A 6,317-nucleotide genomic window follows, 5' to 3' on the forward strand; every position below is an offset into this window, starting at 1 on the left:
GCAAATTTTGTCTTAAACCCTAGTACGCGACATGCCTTGTTTTTAAAATAAATATTGCAAAATTATTTCAAGAATAAGGAAAAATCCTAATGGTTAAAAGAAATATGAGAAAGCATGGAAATTAAATGAGGTCCCAAGTACGCGACATGCCTTGTTTTTAAAATCCCTTGTTGTTTTAATGTGTGTGCCATCCATACCCTTTAACCCTAAGTATAAATATAAATTTTTATTGTATTTTTCAGCCTTTAATTCAAATTTTACATACCCTAGCCTTTCACCCTCTTCCTCTCCTCTTTTCTCTTCAATTTTCTTTCTTTCTCCCATCGTTGTCGTCGCCTACATCTAGTTTTACCATCTCTTTCTTTTCTTTTTCTTTTTCTTTTTTGTAACAACCCGAATTAGGGCCTAATCGGAATAGTGGTTTTGTGACCACAAATCCGAGATAGAAATAATTGTTTTATAATTATTTTGGGGTTTATGATATGATTGCATGATTGTGTGAAAATTTCGTGATGAAATTCTATGCCTAAAGTGCTTAAATTCAAAGTAGGGACTAAATCGAATAAGTTGCAAAATTTGCATCCCGGAAGTTTTTAGTATGAAATTGTTTTGGAATATTAATTAGGAGGTCTTAAATAGCAATTTGACCAATTTTAAGTTCATGGACAAAATTAGGACATGGAAGGAATTTTTGAAAGTTTAGTAAGGAGGGCATTTTGGTCATTTGGATATTAAATGAAATAAAATGGGAAAAATAACACAAAATTGATCATCATCCTCCTTAGTTGCTGCGAATTCTCCTCTCTCCATAGCTAGGGTTTCTTCAATTTTCAAGCTCCATAATCAAGAAAGACGCGAATTGATCTCGAGCGGGGAAGGAAAAAGTTTTGGACTAAATTGCAAAATTTCCACATTTTGCACCAAGGTAAGTTTGTATGTAAATATTACAATAATTTCATGTACATTCTTATATTTCAGCCTATTATATAAATATACTAGCTGATGTTAAAATATAAATCGACTATTGGAAGAATGGAAATAAATATAGAGAGAGATCCGGTTGAACATTGGAGAGATCGAATGAAATAGAGGGGCGTAGCTAGGTCACATGTATGATGCTGAGTGCACATCATGTGTACAAGAAAGCTACGAGACACCCTGTAGTAGATAGGTCACATGTGTGATACGAGATGTATCCCATGTAGGCAAGAGAGCTACGTGAAAGATAAATGTAGCTAGGTCGCATGCGTGATTCCAAGTGAAGGACACCATGTAGACAAGAGAGCTACGTGAAAGATAAATGTAGCTAGGTGCATGCGTGATTCCAAGTGAAGGACACCATGTAGACAAGAGAGCTACGAGACAAATCGGTTAGGTCGCATGAGTGGTACTAAGTGTTCACCATGTGTACAAGAGAGCGGAACTAAGCGAAGTATGATGGTGAAATGTGTCTTTGAAACCATTAAATATCGAGGATTGATCCGAATTGTTCAACGGGATGGTTTTGTGGTGATATTGTGGTTTGGACCTACACTTATGGTGAATGAAATGTGGTGAAAATGATTTGTGGTATATATATATATAAGATAAAATGAGGTTAGCATAAAGAATGTGTGAAAGAGTGAAATTAGCATTAAAACTGTTTTTAGATGGTAGCAGTGACGTGATTTTGAAAAATCACCAAAAATATGAGGAATATAATTAGAGGTTGAATGAGATGTGAAATTAAAGTTTAATGAGTCTACTTTCATATAAAAGAAACAGAGCAAGCAAAGGAATTCTATATTTTGAGATATTTACAATTGTATGTGACTTGCTCAGGATGAATACGTGATCCCCTGTTCCAACTTTGAAAAATCATTAAAAATTATACAAAGCAAATTAAGAAATATAGTTTACATGCCTAAATTCCTTACTGAGACTAGTTTTAAATGAAACAGACTTCAGGGTTGTTTGAATTGTATACTGAGAGAAATTCAATTCGTAGTGAACAGAGGTCAGATCAGTCGAGCTGTGTAACAGGGGAAACTTTAACTAATAAAATGTACTAATCGGCTGAACCAAAAATTATAGAAAAAAATTAGCAAAAATATTTATGAGTCTAGATTCAGGGAAATTTTACGGATTTGAATTTCGAGTTTTGTAACTCGAGTTATGATTTATTTAGTGAATATGACGCAGCAGAGACAGCTTAATCAAAGTGGAATGAATAGTGAAGTTAAAGTAGATATACTTGAATTGTTGTGTAAACATGTTAGATTCTTTAATTAGTATTTACATACTTACTTACTAAGCTATAAGCTTACTTTGTTTCTCTCTTTTTTCTTGCTCAGGAGTTAAGGATCGTGAAGATCTACCCGCACTATCATACTTTAGGGTATTTGAACTAAACGTTTTGAATTATGGCATGTATAGTAGGCTTAATCATTTTGTTACGTGTCATATTTGTCTAGGTTTAAAATATTAGTTACAGTACTCGACCAGCTACTTTGTACAAGCCATTAAAGTTGGCTAATATTGTTCAAGACATATATTATACGATGCACTATCAAATTGGATGACATATTTATATCTCGATTATGTTTAATGGTATGTGTTATGTTCTGGTAATACCTTGTATCCTGTTCCGGCGACGGTAATGGGTAAGGGGTGTTACATTTTTGCCACAAGATTTGTTAACATATTCTCCACCATATTGCTGTCATTTTTTATCTTTAAAATCAGCCCCAAATCTGAAATATTGAACTCCAAGATCGATCTTGAACATTGCCAAGAAAGTGCCATTGCCGTTTCTCTCGACTAGCTTGGGTAAGGTCTCTTCTCTCTTCAATTTCTTAATTAATCTTAACCATTAAAACCAAAATTTCCAGATCTGGAATTTGGGGGATTTTAAATTATTTTAAAGGTATTTTTCCAGATTTTAATTAGATCTCAAACCGTTTTAAAATTCAGCCCCAATTTTGGCCACTGCGAGTTGTGGTGCATGCACCTATGGGCAAGAAAAGGGGTTGTTTTGTTTCTTGATTCTTGCATATATTTTTCAAGAATTAATTTGAGTTCTTGAACCCTCATAATCATATTTTAAACCCATTTCAATTAGGGAAAAATGTTTTTGATCATTGGCCATTCGGATCCCACAAATCGTGAAGCTTAAATGCAATTAAGGGTAACTAGTTTGTTATTTTGACATAGTTGTTGGGTGAAGGTTATGAACTGATTAAATGAAGGAATTTATTCATTAATTAAATATTTATTTTCCAGTATATTATTGAATTAGGTGCTGACCCAAACACCTCAAACCATCTGTAAAGGCGAAGAACGATTGTACGTATGGTTTGCATCGATACAGTGTAAGGAATCTAACTAGTTTGGATTCATAAAATAGTTATAATTTCAACGATTGGTTTGAACTCATAAGTGGGTGTTTTGGGGATGTTTTAATGGTAAATTTATTGAATTTATACTGAATTTTGGTTTAGTTTCGTTTAAGGAATTATTAAGGAAAATTAGAAGATTCGCTAGTGCGCTGCGGGAAAGCAAAAAATAAGGTGTGGGCCTTAAACTCATAAAATTGTTTGAAAATGTTAAATATCATGTTATATTTGATAAATTAGCTTACTGATTGGATTAAATTAATAGTCAAATTATTGATTTTTTGGGTGGCCGAACTAGGTATGTTTCGAGCCTTAAAAGACTGACATGTTGGCAAAATTGCTAGTTTGATAGTCTGAATATTTGATTGAGTTTGTAATTACATATTTGAGTTAAAAGATATGAGAATGTTTGACTGAATGATACAATGTGTTGAGATATTAAGCTTATGTATGATTTAAACGCATGAGATATTTGTTATATTGTGTACTGAAAAGGGTGTTATTTATGCACAATGAAAATCCGTAAAGTATGTGAAATTGAACGATATTGATTGATACCAACACAATGGTAATTTGAAAGATCGGAACATTGTTTCCATTTACTGAAAGTATGTGATTATTGAGGACATGCTGAGCATGTCAAATGAATGTGAAAAGTATTGATATATGATTATGTACGAGATTGTGTGACATATTGCATATGCATTAGGTTTGGATATTGTGGTTGACGAAGGAGTTCCGTGGAGTACCAGTGACATATTAAGCCCGTATTATTCGTAGTTAGTGCACTGCACCTGCAGTACTGAGGGGATTGGTGATTTTATCGCGTATTGTATGTTATTAGCGATTGCATCACACTATTTAATATCGACAGATTTTCTGCATTATTAATTATTTGGTGGTTTTACCACATCGAGCTATGCTTATAATGCCTTAGAGTTTGGCAGACGGGTTCTGGGGAACTCGTGGTGTGTAGCAGATGGTAGGGGTAGGAACCTTTTTTGCATTACATTATGTGCACCAAATATTCAAATGTTATTGATTTATGCTACGCATTATACTTTGTTGTATTGAATGGTATCCAAATTAATGATTTTTAATCGAATGAATGATGACCTATGCTTATACACTGTTTGACATAAATTTGATAATGGCTATGTAATGACATGAAATTCCTATGATAGTTCTCTTTTCTTCTGTTAATGTTAATAGATAGTTTTATTTTCTTCTGTTAATGTTAATATGTTTCATTGTATTTGATGTTTTTGCCCATTTAAACAATTATTCGACTCACACTGAGCTTTTCATAAGCTCACCCCCAATAGTGTTTAACTTTTCAGGTAAACCTCAAAATTAGGACCGGGCTTGGCATTCAGAGAATCACCTTGGACCTCAGACTATTCTTAATAAGTATTATTAAGTCTTTATTGGTTTTAGCTTGTAATTTTTAATTATCTCTAATCTGTGGTAACTTTTCTTTTGGGAATTTTCGCATGCATGAATTACTCAAGCATAATAACCGGTTAATGCATTATATCAGGCTTAAGTAAAATTTTATATTGTTCCCTAGTTTCCACCACATTGCAAATGAACTTTTTTTGAAAAACAAATTGATAAGAAAATTAATTTTCCAAAATGTCTTGTAAAATGGTTTTTCGCTGCATTAGTTTAACTTCGAGTTTTTTTTAAAGAAGAGCGACAAGTAAACGGTTTTTCTAAAATAGCACTATCAACAATAAAATAAATCCTAAACATACATGACCTAATGAGTGAATGCTTTTAAGCTAACTCAAAGTACAAATACGGTTTTCTCTAAAATGAGTTTTTTTTAAAGTCTTAAAAAGTAACTTAAGTTAGCTTAGCCATTTTGGTGGCTAATGTAGCCTTCTTAATCTAGCCATGACGTCTAGGTTGAGTTTAGGAGGTTACACAAAATCTTTTCTTTCCAAGGTCTTTCATTTTAAATTATTTCTTTAAGCACTCAATTGTTACTAAAATCTCTTCAAGAGTCCCAATGATATTTAAATCATCAACATACACAACAATTATAACAAATCCTAATTTAAACTTCTTTATAAAACTGCATGGGGAAATGGGATCATTCTTATAGCCTTCCTTCAATAAGTATTCACTAAGGCGGTTATACCACATGCACCTAGATTGTTTCAATCCATAAAGGGATCTGTTTAATTTGATTGAGTAATGTTCTTGAAAACATAAATTAGATACTTCTGGTAGTTTAAAACCTTCTAGGAGTTTCATGTAAATGTTATTATCAAATGGTTCATATAAATAGGCTATAACTACATCCATTAGGCGTAAAACAATCCCTTTTCTTATTGCCAGACTAATCAAGAAACTAAAAGTAGTTGCATCCACCACATGAGAGAATGTCTCTTCATAATCAGTACCAAGTCTTTGTGAAAATCCTTGTGCAACCAAACACGCTTTATATCTCACAATTTCTCCTTTTCATTTCTCTTTCTCACAAAAACCCATTTATATCTAACAGGTTTTACACATTCAGGTGTATGAACTACATGTCTGAATACACCTCTCTTCGTAAGAGATTTCAACTCCACCTGAATTGTTTCTTTCCATTTTGGCCAATTATCTTTTTGTCTACATTCTTCAATTAACATTGGTTCATGATCCACATTGTCATTCAAAATATCTAGTGCTACATTACATGCAAATATGTCATCGACGCGATTTGATTTCGGTTCCAATTAATTCTTGACATGACATAATTTGTTGAAATCTCTTCATTATCACGTATTTGAGATTTTTTTTTATCTTCAATCATGTCTAAAATCTCTTCAGGAGATCCTTTTAAATCCATTGCTTCCTCGATCTGACCATTATCTATTTTTACTCCTTTTTTTGAGGATTCTTATCTAGAACCTACTGCTCTAACATGCTTCAAACGTGCTTTAGACTCAC

This window comes from Gossypium arboreum, chromosome 8, assembly GCF_025698485.1.
Source record: "Gossypium arboreum isolate Shixiya-1 chromosome 8, ASM2569848v2, whole genome shotgun sequence".
In the NCBI taxonomy this organism is placed as follows: domain Eukaryota; kingdom Viridiplantae; phylum Streptophyta; class Magnoliopsida; order Malvales; family Malvaceae; genus Gossypium; species Gossypium arboreum.